The sequence below is a fragment of the Perognathus longimembris genome, chromosome 2, assembly GCF_023159225.1.
Source record: "Perognathus longimembris pacificus isolate PPM17 chromosome 2, ASM2315922v1, whole genome shotgun sequence".
Taxonomy (NCBI): Eukaryota; Metazoa; Chordata; class Mammalia; order Rodentia; family Heteromyidae; genus Perognathus; species Perognathus longimembris.
The window spans coordinates 108,380,818-108,400,299 of NC_063162.1; positions in this window are offsets into that span (position 1 = coordinate 108,380,818).

The window sequence follows — 19,482 nt, forward strand, 5'->3', positions numbered from 1 at the left end:
TGGTGATCTATCAGCTCCCAAACATCCCACTGTGTCCTAAAAAAGTTTTACTGGCATAAGTGGGCTTAACCATAGCTGCTCTAGTCATCTGCCTCTGTGTCACATGTTTTCAGCCAGTTACATTATGTTGACCAGAATTACAAACTAAATACTCTGAAAACTAAATACATTCAGAAAGCACCATAATGTTGAACTCACTCAGTAGCTATCTAATCCCAATTATGTTCATTCCTTGCTATAGACAATCAAGATGAGACCTCAGTGATTTTAGAGATTGGAAATGTTATGTCAACATAGACACCAATTAGAATCATAAGGAATTTCTTTTCTTTCCCTCACATGTGATTGTAGTGTGATCAGTAGTAGGAGAAGATAATTCTCTCTCTCTCTCTCCCTCTCTCTCTCTCTCTCTCTCTCTCTCTCTCTCTCTCTCTCTCTCTCTCTCTCTCTCTCTCTCTCTCTCTCTCTCTCTCTCTCTCTCTCTGTCTCTCCATCTTTGCCAGTCCTGGGGCTTGAACCCAGGGCCTGAGCACTGTCTCTGGCTTCTTTTTGCTCAAGGCTAACACTCTACCTCTTGAGCCACAGTGCCACTTGCACTGTTTTTTTGTTTGTTTGTTTTTTGTTTTTTTCTGTTAAGTGCTGGTGAAGAATCAAACCCAAGCCTTCGTGCATGCTAGGCAAGCATTTTACTGCTAGGCAAGCATTTTACCGCTAAGCCACATTCACAGCCTCTACTTCCTTTCAATTTCTTTGAATATCCAACTTTATATTGTTGGGGCAATGTTTTCATTCCAAGATAAACTACTGAGAGTGTGTTTTGATTATCCTTGGCAACTTTGATTCAAATATACTTAACTGTTGGTGAACAGTACTTAACTGCTCAGCATTTCGGTATACACTTTATGGCATACCTGCTGGCAAAGATGGTCTCCCTCATAGGGAATAATTAGCACAGGTTTAGGCTAGTCACAGCAAAGGATCACAAAAGCCTAATAGCTATGTCCTTATGAATGCATAAGATAATACTAAGTGAAATGAACTCCATGTTATGAAAATGACTGTTATATCATTGTAATTACTTTCAATATGCCATGTGAAACCATAAAAAAACCCTAAAAGAAAAAAAACAAACAAAAAAACTTGAAAGAAAAAAAACAAACAAAATACCCCAGCAAGGTGTCATCTAAATAAAAGCTTTTCCCCTCCTCTCTATGAGGAATGTTTGCTCTCTCCTCCTAAGTTATCTGGGATGAGCACTTAATTAAAGTGATACAGTTATCATTCAGAGTAGTCTAGATGGCCTTCTAAACACTATACAAATTTCTTAAGAAAAAATGGCTCATTGGTGTGTCTTTCTTTTGATCCAGTTTCTTATCCTATGCTTTGATCTCTCATTCTCATTCCTACATTCAACCAACCAACCCACCAACCAACTTGCATACAAGGTGTTGGGAAATACAGTCAAGGTACTCAGGCAGAAGGGCTTCCCAGTACTCTCTAAGAAACTCTCTAAGAAATGGAACGGTGATGGTCTATGTGTCTAGAATAAATGTTGAAGGTAAGAATAAAACACAAAAAAGAAAGTGATGAGAGGCCCATGATGAAGCCAAGATGATGATAGAGTCAGCAGTGCTTGCCTTTCCAGTCTCCACTCTCAGATTTTCTGTCTGAGCCTTTCATTCCCTTCTACCTCTACCTGGCTGGCCTTGGATTCTGTTAGAACTTCCTTTTGGGGCAATCCCTCAATCCATGGCTTCTCTGTGACTTCTGAAAAATTACAGAAATCATAGAAACAGCTTAGTTTTAGTTTGGTAACATATAACTTCAGCCTGAGTGACCTGAGAAATCAGAATCAGAACAGATAAGTGATACTTCTAAAACAGGCCAATGTCAGGAGGCCTGATAATGAACTTCCTTTGGTCTTAATTCTTACACACACCAAAAACTGACCACCTTGTTCAGTTCATTGGAGCACTTTCTGTATTTTATGAGTCTTGTCTGACTGTAGAATTAAACATAAATCTAATTAAAATAATTAAATTTTGTGTTTTTTCTTTTGATGCATCTTAAACTATTGATTTTAGATATACTCACAGTAAAGATTGTGCTGATTCTAAATGGTGTTAGATCCCAGAAAATGCAGAATTTAATCCATAATGGAAACACAGAATAATCATACTGTCATTTGAACCTAAGACGAGACTGTAAAGAAAGGTTCATTTAAATTCACCTGAACTGTAGATTTAATATTGATACCTATTAAAAATTTAGCAATTTAAAGTTATATAAGGTATATAAGGTATATAAGGTAGTTATATAAGGTAGGTTAAGTTTTATTTGAGGAAACATAATGTAGAGTCTGAGAAGAAGCCAGTTCTGGGAAAACCAGACATAACTTGAGATTATTCTTTCAGATTATTTTTTTTTGGAGGGGGGAGTTTTTTTTTTTTCCTATTTATTGTCAAAGTGATGTACAGAGAAGTTACAGTTTAATTGGATACATTTCTTGTACTGTTTGTTACCTCCTCTCTCATTCCCCCCTCCCCCTCCCCCTTTCCTTCTCCCCCATGAGTTGTTCAGTTGGTTTACACCAAACAGTTTTGCAAGTATTGCTTTTGTAGTCGTTTGTCTTTTTATCCTGTGTCACTCGCTTTTGGTATTCCCTTTCACTTTCCTAATTCTAATATCAATATATACAGTTTCCAATGTATTCATATAAGGTAGAGTGATATTGCAGGTACAAACACAGGAAGGGGATATAAGAGGATCATCAACAATAGAAGGTACAGTTTCACATGGCATGTTGAAAGTAATTACAACAGTGATATATCACTCGTTTCCATAACATGGAGTTCATTTCACTTAGCATTATCTTATGCATTCATAGGGGCATAGTTATTAGGCTCTTGTGATCCTCTGCTGTGACTACCCTCAACCTGTGCTAATTATTTCCTATGAGGAATATGAGAATCTGTATGAGGATATGGATTCTATGAGAGCATAGAATCCATGTTTCTTTGGGTCTGGCTCACTTCACTTAGTATAATTTTTTCCAAGTCCTTCCATTTCCTTACGAATGAGGCAATGTCATTCTTTATGATAGAGGCGTAAAATTCCATTGTGTGTATGTACCACATTTTCCTGATCCAGTCATCTACTGAGGGGCATCTGGGTTGGTTCCATATTTTAGCTATGACAAATTGTGCTGCGATTAACATTGTTGTGCTGGTGGCTTTAGTGTGTTCTTGTTTGTGGTCTTTTGGGTAGATGCCCAAAAATGGGGCTGCTGGGTCATACGGGGGCTCTATGTTTAGCCTTCTGAGGAATCTCCATACCGCTTTCCAGAGTGGCTGATCCAGTTTACATTCCCACCAATAATAAAGTAGGGTTCCCTTTTGGTTTTCTTGTTAAAGGACATTCTTACTGGGGTGAGATGGAATCTCAATGTTGTTTTGATTCCTTGAGATCACCCTGAGAATACAAAGAGCTCTTGCTTTAAAGACGTGAAAAACACTTCATTCCTGGACACTGTCCCATTTGTAAAGAAATGGAAAAATGTATACTAAGTGAAAAGAGCCAGACCCAAAGAAATATAAACTCTATGGTTTCCCACATAATTAGTGCACATCAAGGCTAGTCCTAGCAGAAGTTCACAATAGCTCAATAGCTATGTACATATGAACCCATAAGATGATGCTAAATGAAATGAACTCCAAATTATGGAAATAGGTGGTTTACCATTGTCATTGTTATTTTCAATGTACCATCTGAAATTCTGTCACTTTCTTTTGTCTTTTTTCCTGAAGGTTTTACCCCTGATTCCACTGTTACTGATATGTTTATTGGAACTAGGGAAGGGAAGGAGAGCATCGGAATGCAAAGACAAAAGGTAAACGGTGAAACAATGCAACAGCAATACTTATGAAACTATGCTGTAATCAAACTGTATAACATGGGGGGGTGAGGGAATTGGGTAGAGGGGAAGGAGGGAGAAAAATGAGGGAGGCGGTAACAAGTTTAATAAGAAATTTACTCACTGCCTAACATATGAAACTGTAACCCCTCTGTACATCACTTTGACAATAAATAAATTTAAAAAATAAATAAAAAATTCTTCATTCTTATGAATACTTATGCATATTTTAGCTTATTGTTTTTCTTTTTAGCTTTAATTTTTTTTTGTGATGGGTTCTTGCTACAGAGCATGGACTGGCCTTAACTTTATTATTATCCTGTCATAGATTCTAGATGCTGAGATTATAGGCTTGCCTCACTCACTTTGTAACTCTTGTGACCTTTCTTGATGATGATGATAATGATGATGATGTAGTTGAACAAAGATGTTACAATTCCAATGAGCAGGTTATGAGTACAACATATCTTGATCTAGGTCAACCCTTCCACTATTCTCTCCCATTTCTTCCCTTTCCATCCCTACTCTCAATTTACTTAGCTCAATATAAAATAAATTGGCTACAGTTTAATGATTATACTTGCTCACCTTTCTTCCCTATATTTGTATGACAAGCTGCCCTCCCCACCAGAAGCATGTTGCTGTTTCCTGGTGTTCATTCTGTAGAACTGTTCATTAGTTGTTCAGGGGACTCACACTTTCACCTAAACATATCATCTTTTAGTCTGTGTCTATATGCATAAAACCCTGTATGATATCATGTGTACTTGTATTGTTGACCCTGCTTCCCCTTGTGATACTTCCTAAACAAAGGAACTGCCTGTGAAAAATTCCAAAGAAGAATAATATCTTCCTTGTTTTGTACAAATCAGGAAAAAAAATCCACATGAATGATCAAGGTAAGCCAGAGAATAACTAATAACTCCTTTTGTAATATACATCTTAACAAGAAACATACTGGTACTCTATTTGTCGTCAATCTACTTTACATATTGTGACATATCTTCTTTCTTGCTCAGATTTTTCTATTTTCAAAACTTTCCTATCTTTATATGATAATAATAATGAAAATAAAAATACTCTATCTCGGTTTCCCTAGTACTGGCAAAGGTTCCTCTTTAGTTAGGCTGGTCAAAACAGATTAACGCTAAGATAACTGCCAAAGTGACCTAGACAATGTTGAATTTATCACACCAAAGCCCCAAGTGTTGGCAAATTCCATGGTGATGGCTAGAATGAATCGAAAAGGAGAAAAATGAGGTGGGCCCAAAGTCAAGAATTCTCCATCCTGCTCTCAGAAAATAATCATAAATATTCCATTCTGGGGTTTATTAACCTTCCAATGGTTAAAAAAGTTTATTTAGGAGTTTATCACTTACTTCTCCTATTATTGGCTAAGAATAAAAGTCTCTGTCACAGTTCAATTGGTGTTTGATATTATGACTTGGCATATATTATAAGAACGTTAAACTAAAAATATTTACTGAATGAAAGGAAAATGTTGCATAAAAACTTTCATAATGTTATTTTTTTTATTCTTCACATATCTTGGGTTAAGTCATGTCTGAATAGCTGGCTCTATTGTCCCATGTTCACCCTCCATGTTCATTCTGGAACCAGTACCATGCTAAATTCTATACAAGGATTGGTGCTATTCAGAATGTTCCCTTTATCTTTAATCTATGATGCATTTACATGTTGCACTTATATTTCTAATTCATTCATGCAATCCAAAATATTGCCCCTAGTTCCTTTGCCAAGTTGGGGCCTTCATTTTGAATATGAGGTTAAGTTTTGTGAATCCAGAAAGAAAATTTCTTACAATCAATGCAACATACCAGAGTCATGTGTATTTATATGTGTGACTATTTCTATTGGTACTCTAAATGTTATTGTATATACAAACCATCTGAATAGTTGATAATTTTACTTTTCTTACTTTCTTAATCAAGGTAATAGGATTTGTAGGAAAGGCTTAAATTGAAGAAATACACATTAAGGCTGTTCTGGTAAGCCTAATTTCCCTACTTCTCTTTTATATCTATGAATAACTGAATCTTATCAAACATTCTCTTGAATAAGTTCTAGGCTGTGGTTTTACCTGGTCTTTGGGCAAAGATCTGTGTCAAGTGAAGGGGTGCATTCAATTGCGATGGATTTCAAGTGTGGCACTGGCTAAGGGGTAGAAAAGCCTGTTGAATGGATTGTAGTCTTTCTGTACAAGGTACAAGCTGCCTGGGTTTGTCACACAGTGGATCTCTTGATTTGGTCTGAACTGGCTTTGGAGTCAAATAGTAGTATCACACATATACAAGAAAGAAAAAGACTACCAAAAAGATTTATTGACCACGAGAAGCTCTGTACTACGAGCCAAAGAAAACAAACATGAGGAGAAAGAAAGCTCCATGAGGCAACTAAAGCTGACTTTCCAAATTCTATTTCCTCCTTTCCTAGAAAACAATAGAAAGCAGTTTAATGATCAAAGGTAAATTTAGTACAAAAAATGTGTGTGTGTGTGTATGTGTGCGTGCGTGTGTGTGTGTGTGTGTGTGTGTGTATGTATGAAATTTCTTGATTTCTCTCCTAGGACACATTTTAACAGTAAGCTTTCGGGGACACAAAAAAAAAAAAAAAAAAAAAAAAAAACCTCTCATTTTTCTGAAACAAAAATGTTACCAGAGTTGATTGAAAATCCTATTATTTTCTTATGAGGCAGAGTAAAAAAGACTATACTGTCTTTGATACTCAGGTGTTTGAGTTATTTTTCTCCCATGGAAGAGTCTCACAACTTTAAAATGATCTATAATAACTTATTGATAATTTACCAATTTATTCAATTACATTAGAATTACATTAGAAGGATAACATTAGTCTGAATTAAAATTTATTAAAAAAGAGAAACAACTACAAAAGCAAAACTTGCAAAACTGTTTGGTGTAAGTGAACTGAACACCTCCGGGGGGGGGGGGGGGAAGGGAAAGGGGGGGAGGGAAGGGGGTATTAGGGACAAGGTAACAAACAGTACAAGAAAGGTATCCAATGCCTAACGTATGAAACTGTAACCTCTCTGTACATCAGTTTGATAATAAAAATTTGAATTTAAAAAAAAATGTTTGTGGTACCTTAGAATAGGATTTAATTCTTCCAGTGGCTATAGATTTGATCTTCTGCTTATAAATTGAAGATTTTGATACAATACTATTTGCAAGTCCTGTGATTTTCTCTGAAATACTCTAACTACTATAGAAGTATAGCAAATTAAATAACATAGCAAAAATGCCACTTTCACGCAATGAAAAAGAGGTAAATTTAAGTCACACACACACACACACACACACACACACACACACTCATGTACCACTTTTCTCTCCTTAAAATAAAAAGCCTATTTTATTCACATCAATTTACTGTTTACATGTTAGTATGTCCCTTAAGAACAATTTGTGTCTTTTCATCTTTTATAGCATAATATACAAATTTATCTTATAAACTAATTTAGAGAAAACACATATGCTGCTTGGATGCTAGTTTGTCCTCCAAAGTATTTTGTCAAGTTAAAGGCAAGTTATTCAGAAACATGTGGATTAAATTTTTCTCTTCCAATACACAAGGGCTTAGAGAAATAGTTTTAACATTTGGCAAAGTGTCTAACAAAATTTTTGAAAAGTTATTTGGCTTAAAATATAACTGGTTTCGCCCATCCCTTTAGGAGACCAGCTGTTGATGTGTCATTAAAAGAGAAAGATAATAAGAATAAAGGTCAATTCACTGTGTGTTCAAGCAGGCGTGTCAGAGGCTGATTCTTCCACTGCATGAGGTCACATTGTGTGTCACATTGTATCACAAAAAAAATCAAAGTGTTCAAACTCCAGTAGCAAAGATACCAACTTGTATCCATAGAAGAGCTATTTACAGAACAGAACACATTACCTTCAAAGCATACATTTCTGGAATGGCAACAATGAAGAATTCATCACCAGGGAGAACCCACTTGCAGGCCTGTGGGGCTGGCAAATGTGCCAGGCCTGCTGCTATGAAATAATTGGCAGCAAGGGTGGGAAAAATAAAAAGCTTATTTTAATAATAAATTTGAACCTCCTAAGTCCACAGACTTTTTCCTCCTTAGAGGAAATGTAAACAGTGGGAAACCTTGTCCCTGAATAAAAATTTTCAATCACAGTGATCAAGAGCCAGGCTCAGCTATGTTACCCATCGGGCTTGGTTGGTTGTGGTAATAAATAGATAAAGGACTGGATGCTTATGTTTAGAGTTTTAAGGAGCTACTGATTGGCTGTCTATAAGGCAATAGCCATTTATTATATCCTTCCAGAAATGATCCTTTTGGAAAGTTGACCTTTTAGACTCATATAAGACAGTCTGTAAAATTCTCAGCTAATCGTTTGCCAGAGAATAAAGCACAAGGGTTCAGCTGAATAGGAGTTTTGCCCTAGCAAATCTCTATTCCTTACTTTGCCTAGATAAGAAGCAGTCTAGATATAGGTTGGTAGTGACTCACTAACAAATTCTGCTTAGAAAAAGTAGAACATCAACAACTGGCCATGCTTGCTCATAGGAACTGTGGTTGTTAAAGTAGATTGGAGTGCTGAAGTGTGAAAGGTTAAGTGTCATTAGATTAAAAGCAACATTATGATTTTGATGTGGAGGCTTACAGTTCTTTAAGAATTTTCAAATCCAATAATGCATTTTATTTTTATACTAGTCTGAGATTCCTGATTGAGTAATTCTATTAGTGCATCATGTATATATGATGGATTATGATATTGAATTGCAAAACCTCACCCCATTCAAATTGTACTATTCACTTCTCACCTTTACAAACTTTTAAAGTAAGAGTTATGAAATGAATTTCAGCTATGCAGGAATTAGCTTGTAAGACTCTTAGTTCCAATTTCAGGGGATGCTCTGTAGTTTCTCTTTCTTTTATAATCTATATTCTTTCATCTTAGAAAAATAGCTATTTTGCACAGTTCTCTTACATACTTGCTGCTCAAAGGGTAAGGATATCATATGATTTCTGGCTGTAAGACAGCTTGAGAAGCAAGTGGGAAGCTAAGTTGGGTACATTGGGTTCAGCCAACCAACCTAGTCTATAACAGACGAGGTTCTAAATGTCATGAGAACAGCCAGAAAAGCAATTCCTTGATAGCAGGTCTTATTCAAAATAATAACCAGGGGCTGGGGATATGGCCTAGTGGCAAGAGTGCTTGCCTTGTATACATGAGGCCCTGGGTTCAATTCCCCAGCACCACATATACAGAAAGTGGCCAGAAGTGGCGCTGTGGATCAAGTGGCAGAATGCTAGTCTTGAGCAAAAAGAAGCCAGGGACAGTGCTTAGGCCCTGAGTCCAAGCTCCAGGACTGGCAAAAATAAATAAATAAATAAATAAATAATAATAATAACAATAACCAGGAACAGGAGTTATTAAAGTTCACCTAACCCATAACCTGGCAGGAAGTTTCATTAAAAAATTTGAGGGTTTCTCACGTTATTTTTGAAATAGAATCACATTACATAGTGTACATTGGCCTGGGATGCTCTACGTAGATGTAACTACCTTCAAACACATGGTCCTCCTGCCTCAGCCTTCTGCATTGTTGGATTATAAACATGTGATGCCATAATTCACTTAGGGTTTAAAAAAGTTTATGGCTATCACATAGTTTTTTTTTATCCCCAAACATTTCTAGGTATAGATAAAAGAACAGATGTTGAAAACTACTGAGGGAAGTAATTTCTGGGTAGATATAATCATGTTTGCCTCATTTCTTGGGAAATGCCTTCCAATAAAATGGGGCTTCTAAGTCCCATGACCAGCTGGAAAATGATCATGATGGTGCCGTTTCCTGATAGTCACTCTGAGCTCTTCCAAAATACTCAGGAAAAGAGAACTCTTTAGCTTTCTGAGATGCAGATTTCATAAAATAGGATTGAATCTACTGTGTCTTTGTCCCCACAGGACCCAGAAAACTATACTTAAATAATCTAATGAAATATTTATTGCCTAACATTGCTTCTGGTCTTATCATTCTATGTCATGTCTCTAAAACTCAGGAAGTTTTCTTGTTTGTTTCCAGGGCAAAAACAGTGAGAACAAATTTAATGTGATATTTCGAAATACTACCTATATGCTACAAAAAGATTAGAATATAGAATACTAAATATACACACATTTAAAACACTGGACAGTTATTCAAAAGCTACTTCTCTGTAGCTCTGGGTTAAACTGAAAATATTCACTTTACATCTTTTATACAAATAAGTGCAAAAACCATTTTGGCTTTTTCTATAACCTTTATTAAAGTTAAATTTATATACACAGTTTATCAATGACATATAAAAATAAAATGTGTAAAACCTGACAGGAAATAGGGAAACACTTTTTGTTTGATAGAAATTTATGAAGTTTTAGCTATAACTACCCCCGCCACCCCCCCCCCCTTTTTTTTTTTTTTTGCAATACTAGGAATTGTACCCAGGACCTTCTACTCTCTAGGCAAGGATTCTACCAATGGATCTATGCCCTACCTCTTTGTCACTTTAGTTTTATTGTGTGTCTGGGACAGTTTCACTCTTTCTTTTCTCCCCATGGTTGCACTTGAACTCATTGTTTTCCTGTTTTGTCTTCTGACAAGCCAGCATTATGGCATGTACTGTGTCCCACTTATAATTCTTAATGAGGTTAATTTGCCCAAATATTTGTCTTACTATTTATACCATACATCTCACTATTTGTCTTCCTTTGTAGAGATGTCCCTAGTATGAATCTTGGGAAGACAAATTGAACTTTATCTAAATAAAGACTCTCAGAGACAGACATAACTCTTTCGGTCGTGAGAGTCTAATATTACCACCCACAACATTTGACCAGTCAGATCCTCACTGGAGATGCTAGGCATTTCCTATTTAAAAGATGTGATGGTTGTGTTGTGAGACCAGCTATGTGAAGGAATGGTCATAACATAAACTTTACCTCTACTGCTATAAGATAGCCTTTTCCTAGGTTGAGGATTTGCTATTGAACTCCATTTTATCTGGCCTCTTTCATCACTGGATTATTTGCTAAAAATAATTACCACAAGACTGCATCAATTCTTTGAGCTGTTCCATTGCTCTCCATAGCTCTTATATTGACAGATACCAGCTTCTAAGCAACTACTAGCAAGTAACAATGCTTGCAATATTATAGAGTAATATAAAAATACTGTAGATTGAGTGTCTAGTTCTTGGATTTTTATTGTCAATTTAAAATCTGAAGAAATAAACTAAGGATAAAGCTCTGGAATAAAGTACTCCCCAAAGGATGCACGAATCTGGGTTTATCTCTAGCAGTACAATTAAAGAATAACAACAACAACAAAAGAAATCTGAATAATAAATAGGTATTTTGCTTTTGAAACAAAATTGCAAATTCATTATAAGGTTTCAGCAATTCTCATATAATCTTTTCTAAAGGGAAAACAGAACAACATTGTTTAACTTCTAGATTATGTGCAACTCACTGAAACTAGAAGATTTGAAAGGTCTTGGGCCTTGTTCGTGGCTCACAGTGAAGTTAGGTTTCTGAATTCTTATTATCTGATTTGGGCTTATCTGCAGAAGCTACCTCTGAGGACCCAGAAGAGAAAATGACCTCTGAGAGGAGGTTTTCCATAGCTCAGAAAATCTCCACCCTTTTTCAGTGAGTCAGGATTGCTGGGTGTATCTCTGGCAAATCCACCAAGAGCCATCTGTTAAAAGGAATTTAACAACAACAACAAAAGACAGAATCTGTGTTTTCAAGATCATTACATATCGGCTGAAGCAATGGGAGAAAAATGGGACAAAATCAAAAATATATTAAAGAGAAAAGCAAGAATTAGTTGCTGCAATAGCTTAATTTTTATCTAGCTAATGCCCAAACTAATATTTTAGTTCCTAGTTCATGTATTTGTGAACAACCTGGAATAGAAATTTCAAACAGAACAATGCATATGCATGGTTTATAAAGTCATGTTGCTCTCTAGAGTTTAAAATAATGCAGTCTATTAATGGCCTCAATTTCACCCTAAAGCTCAACTCACTGGCGCTACATTGCTAACTCAAGCCTTTTTAACTCTTTCTTACTGATCTTTGTGGTCTTTTTTCCCCACATGCCTAATACATGGCAGGAAGTTATCATGGCCTATCTCCTTGGCCCCTATGACTGGCAGTTGCATACTTCTAGCCAGCATTTCACACTGAGCTACTCCTCACAGAACAGCCAATCTGCTGTGGGATTGCATAATCATGAAAGGCAGGATTTAAGGTCCTCAGAGATACCATCAAATAATGAAGGATAGGAATAAGGTACCAGGCACCCAACATCTTTATCTTCTACCCCAAGGAGAGAATTATGAATCATGCTCTAAATACTACCTCAGAGATTCAGCAGAAGTTTGGGGTCTTCAGTTTCTCCCTGTAGTTATTCATTTAGCAGCATTCTTTACTGTCAGTTAACCCTTTTCTTACTTTACTTGGAAATCCTCAGATGGTCTTTCCTGCGCAGTATATACTTCCAAGTTCTTGTTTGACAGAACACATGAGTTAAACAGAAACAAGAAAACACCTTGTTTCCATTTCTTAGAGTTCATTTAATTAAACACTTTATACAGCTATATGTACATAGCTATTGAGCCATTGTGATCCTCTCCTAAAAATATCTTCCTTCATTCTCAGTGCATTACATTTCTATTTACACATTTCTGGAAAGAAAACCAAAACAAACACAGGAAAAAGAATCTCTAGAGAACTGTGCATCATCATGGCCCCTCTTGGCTCTATCTTCCTGATTCTACTAATTAGCTTCAGTTAAGGATTATCTTATTTCTCCTTACATGTTACCCTGTTTGGCCTCCCAGAGACCCAGATGTGGAACTGCAATCATTTACTTAATGTTCACAGAGATACCCTTTTTTATTTAGCCTCTGTGATTGTGCATATCTTTTTTTTTGCCAGTCCTGGGCTTGGACTCAGGGCTTGAGCACTGTCCCTGGCTTCGTTTTGCTCAAGGCTAGCACTCTGACACTTGAGTCATAGCTCCTCTTCTGGACATTTTCTATATATGTGGTGCTGGGGAATCGAATCCCGGGCTTCATGTTTAGGAGGCAAGCACTCTTGCCACTAGGCCATATCCCCAGCCCCTGTGCATAGCTTTTGCAAGATTTGGTGAGAAAGAGGATAAAACTCTCACATCCCCAAAGTAAATGTGAAATTGAACATCTCTCCCATGTAATGCGAGCTTTTTTTTTTTTTTTTTTACACTCTTCTTTCTGGTTGCCTAATGCCCTTTAAAGAGTTTGTCTCCCTTCCTCTGTCATTCTTCTCCTGATCTTCAACCTTTTCAAGTTACACGAGTAGAAAGTGGAATACTCATGTCCAGACCCATGAGGTGGCTGGATGTTGAAAATTTAAGTCTAGGAGTTTTGTGAGGTCATTAGACTAACCTGAAAACAAGTATATAACTTACTATCATAGAGGGAAAGAAAGCATTTCAGTGGAGGAAAGGAGATTGAAAAGGAAAGAAAAAATATAAATATTAAATTGCTCCTAGTTTATAGAGTAGATATTCATAGAAATCACTGAAAGAATGTCATGGGAAAATGTACAAGGGGTTCACAGTTTCACATGTTAGTGATGTATAAAGTGAAGTGAGATTTACCAATAAGACACAGGAAGAAAAGGTCAATGATGAATTTTTTTGTCCACCTTTAATAAACAATTGAAAAGAAGAATTTAAGATTAGGCAAAGGAGGAGTTTGTATATTATGTTTCAGATCTGCAGCATGCATAGCCACTTGAAGGAATGTTCTCTAATACATATATTAATAGGGGTAAAGTCAGATATTAGGTATGGAGGGCTTTGTTATATTAAGTCAGTAAAATTTCAGAATGAGTATAAGATGGTGGTAAAGATAAACTAAAGACTAATTTAAAATGCAAGTAAAATAACTAAAGGAGAAAAAAAAGACCTCTAGGTAAGATTCAGGGCCAGGGTCAGTTTTAGATGAAAGCACAGAGAAGTGATTTTGATCAGGATAAAAAGAAAAACATAATGATAGATACTAATAAGGGCGTGAGATGTTGAAATGGCATATTTTCTGTTTGGTGGCTCATATATTTTTTTTCAGTAAAGTAGGAGAACTTGTGGAGCCATTTGGTTTTTTGGTTTTTTGGTTTTTGGTCAGTCCTGGGGCTTGAACTCAAGCCCTGAGCACTGTCCCTGGCTTCTTTTAGCTCAAGGCTAGCGCTCTGCCTCTTGATCCACAGAGCCACATCTGGCTTATTCTATATATGTGGTGCTGAGGAATCAAACCCAGGGCTTCATGTATATGAGGCTAGCACTTTACCACTAGGCCATATTCCCAGCCCAGGAAAACTTGTTATCTGCTGAAATTGCAGCTGGGAGATTAGGTTATTCTTAAATTGCTTATAATAGTGGAGTTCATAAATAGGATTCTGAATAAGTTATTTTGCTGGATGGAACTGTCAACACAATTAGGCATTTTGAATGATATTTCGAAGTGTTCATAAGGAAATGTGTCAATTACTTTATCATGCCTTTGACATCTTAGTTTTATTGTTTTTTTGAAGGGTGAGGAGATACTGTAGTTTGAACTCAGGGCCTCATGCTTGCTAGGGAGGTGCTCTATCACTGAACAACATCCCAGCAATGATTACTTTTTATATAGTGTCTCACTTCCTGCCTGAATTGTGGAGATATTCCTCTTCTTGGTTTCTCAGTATAGATAGGATGACAGTCATAGATCACTACATCCAACTTTTTCCACTGAAATGAATCTCATGTGTAAACTGGCTAGAAACCATAATCCTCAGTATCTCAGCCTGCTACATAGCTATAATGACAGATGAACATTGTCCTAGGCAAGGCATTGATTGAGATGGGGTCTTGTGAACTTTTACACCCATGCTGGCCTCAAACTATAAACCTCTCAATCAGTATCAGTTAACTTTATAAAATTAGAGCTCCTCATTTGCAAAATATGAGAAATAGAAACTGACCAATTCAAGATATAATTTCTCTATAAATTTGCAATTGTTTTAGGCTCTCTGCCTCAAGGGTAATGGTGTCTTTTGTGTTTGGGAAGTTTTTCCCATATTTCAAGCTTCATTGAAGCTCTTTAAAGAAATTCTTCATTAAAAAACTATAAATACCCATGTGGAACCAACCATTATCAAAGGAAGAACTAAACAATTAAAACTGAGAAGTAAGGTTTTTGACAATGCTTGTTTTTGATTGCAGCTTGCTCATAGCTGGCACTCTATTCCTTAAACCACCACTCTAGGCCAGACTTCTTGCTGGTTAATTTGAAATGGGGTCTTGTGGACTTACCTGCTTCAGTTGGCTTTGAATCATAATCCTCTAGTCTCAGCCACCTCAATAGCTGGAATTTGGGGGACTAGCTTCCAATGCTTGGCTTATAAATACATTCTTAATTTATATATCCTTCCATCTGTATTATGTAATATTCACAGCACTGCTAAGAAATATCATAGCGGATAGCAATATAGAAAAAACATACTCATGCCCATTTAGCAATCTTTACTGTTACTGGAAACTGAATTTATATCCCCTCTAATTTTTTACCATTTTCCCTTTCTTTTGATATTGAGACAAAGACTAATAAAAATATTGAAGCTAATGTAATGTGTGAGTTTCTTTTCACTTCTGTCACAATTCGTTGCTTCAATAAAGGATTTTTTATGGTGTTTAGAAATCAATTCCCTGAAGATGAAGTTGTAACATTTTGACTGAGTGAACCTTATCAGAGGTAAAAATCTCTTATGGGTAGGTGGTTAGCTGAGGTGTACATTGCCAAAAAATGTAGTCTATAAATATGAAATTAAATGTGGTTTGCCAGGAATAATATTGTTGAAAGTAACTTTGCCAAAAAAATTTGGAAATTAAAGTTAAGGTGTGTTCTGGAGAAAGATAGGGTTACTTAGGCATGTAACTTTGCAACTTAAGATTTCAAGGTTCAGTTGTGACTCACTTACTGTTTTCCTACCTCTACTAGAGGTGGCTATAATGTAATTTGTGTTCTTAGTGATCCCCCCCTCCTTTTTTTTTGGCACTGGGGACTAAACCCAGAACTTTGCACTTGTTAGGCAAGTACTTTGCCACTGAGCTACATCCCAGTACCAGTTAAGGGGTTTAAAATGAAATAAGTTTAGTAATATAGTGAATCTGAGTAGGTATTGCTTGTGCATATATATTTCTTCAATAATCCTGAACTAAGATTAATTCCCACAATATTTTTCCCCTGGGAAACAGAGTATATATGGATATTATGTGCCAATATAAATATAAATATATATATATATATATATATATATATACAGATAGATGGATATAGTTATAATTATTGCCTGAGTGTGACTGGACTGTTATTCTTTCATTTATACCATCAAATAGATAGGAATAAGGGTACATGCCATCACACCCAAATATTTTTGTTGAGTGTTTTTGTTCAGGCTGGCCTGGAAACTGATACCTCCCGATTTCAGCTATGGCTCCCAGTAGCCATCTTTTTCCATTTTTAAGACATGGATTTCTGTTTATTTGCTTCTATTTTTCCCCTGGATATTATTGGTTTATGTCTTTTACTCTTTGACCAAAAATTATTTCACAATTCCTCCTAGATTATAGCCTCCTGTGATGTTCTTTATTCTTATTTACTACATAAGCAACTTTGTTTTCCAAGATCCTTGATGGTTAGCAGTATAACTAACAGTAATTACTGGAAAGCCAATGGAAATAATGTGTATCATTCTCCACTAATAATTTTTGTATTTTGTCATTGTATGCACTACTCTTGGTAGAAAAAAAATAGTTCCAAGCTCAACTTTGAATGTAGAACTCCATAATCACCTGATGAAAAAACACATTTTAACATTCTTCTGAAGTGTGCTTTATTCATTTAGTTTTTCACCTCAAAATTGTCTGAAGTAAGTCTTTACTTTTTCATAGTAGAATTCATCTCACTCCACACTTTTGTGTGTATGTGTGTATGTGTGTGTACATGATACGCACATGCACACATTAGTACTGAGGATTGAACTCAGAGCTTTGCATTCTCACTTGGTTTTTTCCCCTCAAGGTTAGCACTCTGCCATTAGAGTCATACCTTGCACCACTGGCTTTTGGCAGGAAGTAGAGATAAGAGACTGATAAACTTTAATGCCTAGGCTGACTTCAAATTGCAATCCTCAGCTCATTTATAGATAAAAGGGATATACAACCATGCATTTAACATGTATAACCATGCACTTGTGCACATGCATTATGTGCACATATGCAGTTGAGCAGAACAAATTGAGGTTTTGATAGAAGTAAACACAACCTGTGACAACCAATCATCTAAGAAAGATAATTAAATTGTTACGAATAATATTTACCTCACTGTATGGACTATGAGATCAGTTTCTTTCAGCTTTTTCCCATCTTCAAGGTGATATTATGCAGCCCTTGAGTGAAATTGTGATTCATATGGGGATTTTGCTGATATTCTTTGAAAGGATGCAAACAAGTTAGAAATTAGAAAGTCACTTACATACTGGAAAAATTTTAGTCTTCAACAAGTTTTATGAATTCATTTCTAAACCAGTACTATACTTAAAAAATAACCTGACACAGGTATGAAGAATTATTCCTATAATATAACCTTGGAGATTTAATAAACATTGTGTAGGTTACAGAAGTCTAAGCTTTATGACATAACTTGGGTGTATTTAATGCAGTCCATTCATAAACCTCATTTAGAGAAAAGAAGAATAGAACTACAGTTTGAAGTTCATACGTCTTTTTCATATTTCTAAATATGAAAACTAAACTAAAGACAACATAAAAATAGAAATTTCTATGTAGACTGCCAAGTACACAGAAACCCCAAAGCTACTTCTTGCACGACAAGTGTTAACATATGTGGGCATGACTGTAGCTGTTTTATTTTGGTTAGTGAGGGTATCTACTACACATATTACATGTTTTAGTACTAAGCAAAGAGGTAGTACATGTGAGACCCAAGCAATACAGGTCACTTAAGCTTCTATGTGAATTAAAGTACTATAAGCCCATAAGGTGCCAGGGCCAATAAATCTGTACAAGACAGGTTTATTTAAAACACATATTTAAACTCATTTGGGAGACTAATCATTAATCATTCATCTCTTGATGAATATTTTGGTAGCAGTCAAGTGGAACACACCTGCTGTGCTGGGGCCTGAGACCTGTCTGTCCTGAGGCTACCATGACACTTATGGAATGTTGGTGGTAACATCAGCTGAGCAGATGTGGCAGCACAGTGGCATTCAGTGCAGATCCGAAGGTAACTAGAGCCACAAAGTGCAAGCTCATATTAAATAACAGCCATCCAAGATGTTTTGGAGCAGTCTGTCTGGGAAACACTGAGTATTATTTGTTATTCCTCAGGGACAATATAGGCCAGAAGGTGTAGACTATTCTTTCCTTCCAGTTCTTTATGTCCTTTGAGGTAAGCACCAAATTCAGACAAGCTATTACTGAATTTAGTCCTGTTTCAGTGGGATATAGAAACATTGATGCTCTGTTTGCTTTCCTTTTCTGGAACAGACTAAGGAACTAGATTTATGCACTTGAAATATAATGGATTTATTTGGCTCAATCATGATGGTTTGTGGATAGACAGCAAACCTCCAGTAAAAATGTGAATAACATGTGTAGACTATAAAAAATAAAGCCAAAGAACCACACTAACAGACAAATTAAAATAATGTCAATGAATATTGCAAATAGGCAGATAATGAGCATTCTGCTTTATTAGAAAAAACATTGAAACCTTCAGATTGGTAGCAAATCATTAGATAATATCTGCATCAATTATTTATTGCATTTTTTTCAATATATTTTCCTAAAAAGTCTTTTAAGAGAAGAAAATAATGTGTCAATTAAACAGATTTTTTAAGAGAAGAGCAGTAATACTCTGAATGAATTTCAAATATTACTACTCATTAAAATGCAATTTAAAAGTAAGAAATAAAAATGGATACAAATAGGAAAAAGAAGGAGTAAAGTTATCCTTAGTTCAGATGATATGATCATATATTTAATGACTGAATGAAAATATTCTTAGGTTTGATCATTTCAGTGAAGCAGCAGAATATGAAAGCAACATAGGAAAAGCAGTAGCTTTTTATATACCAAAAAATATACATGGTGAGAAAAATATCAGCAAAGGAATACCGTTCACAATAGCCTAAAAAAAGCGACTAAAACCAATACAAAAGGTGAACTGAAATGGAAACTAAAACACTAAAGAAGGAATCAAAAGAGGGCACCAGAGATAGGAAAAATATGTTGGATAGGCAGAATAGATATTATAAAACTGGTGATATTACCAGACTGATCTGTAGATTCAATGCAACCCTCATAAAATTCCAATAATATTTGCCCAATAACAAAGAAAACAATCTAAAATGAGTATGGAAGCAAAAAAGAATACAAATAGGCAAAATAATATTAAAAAAAGAGCAA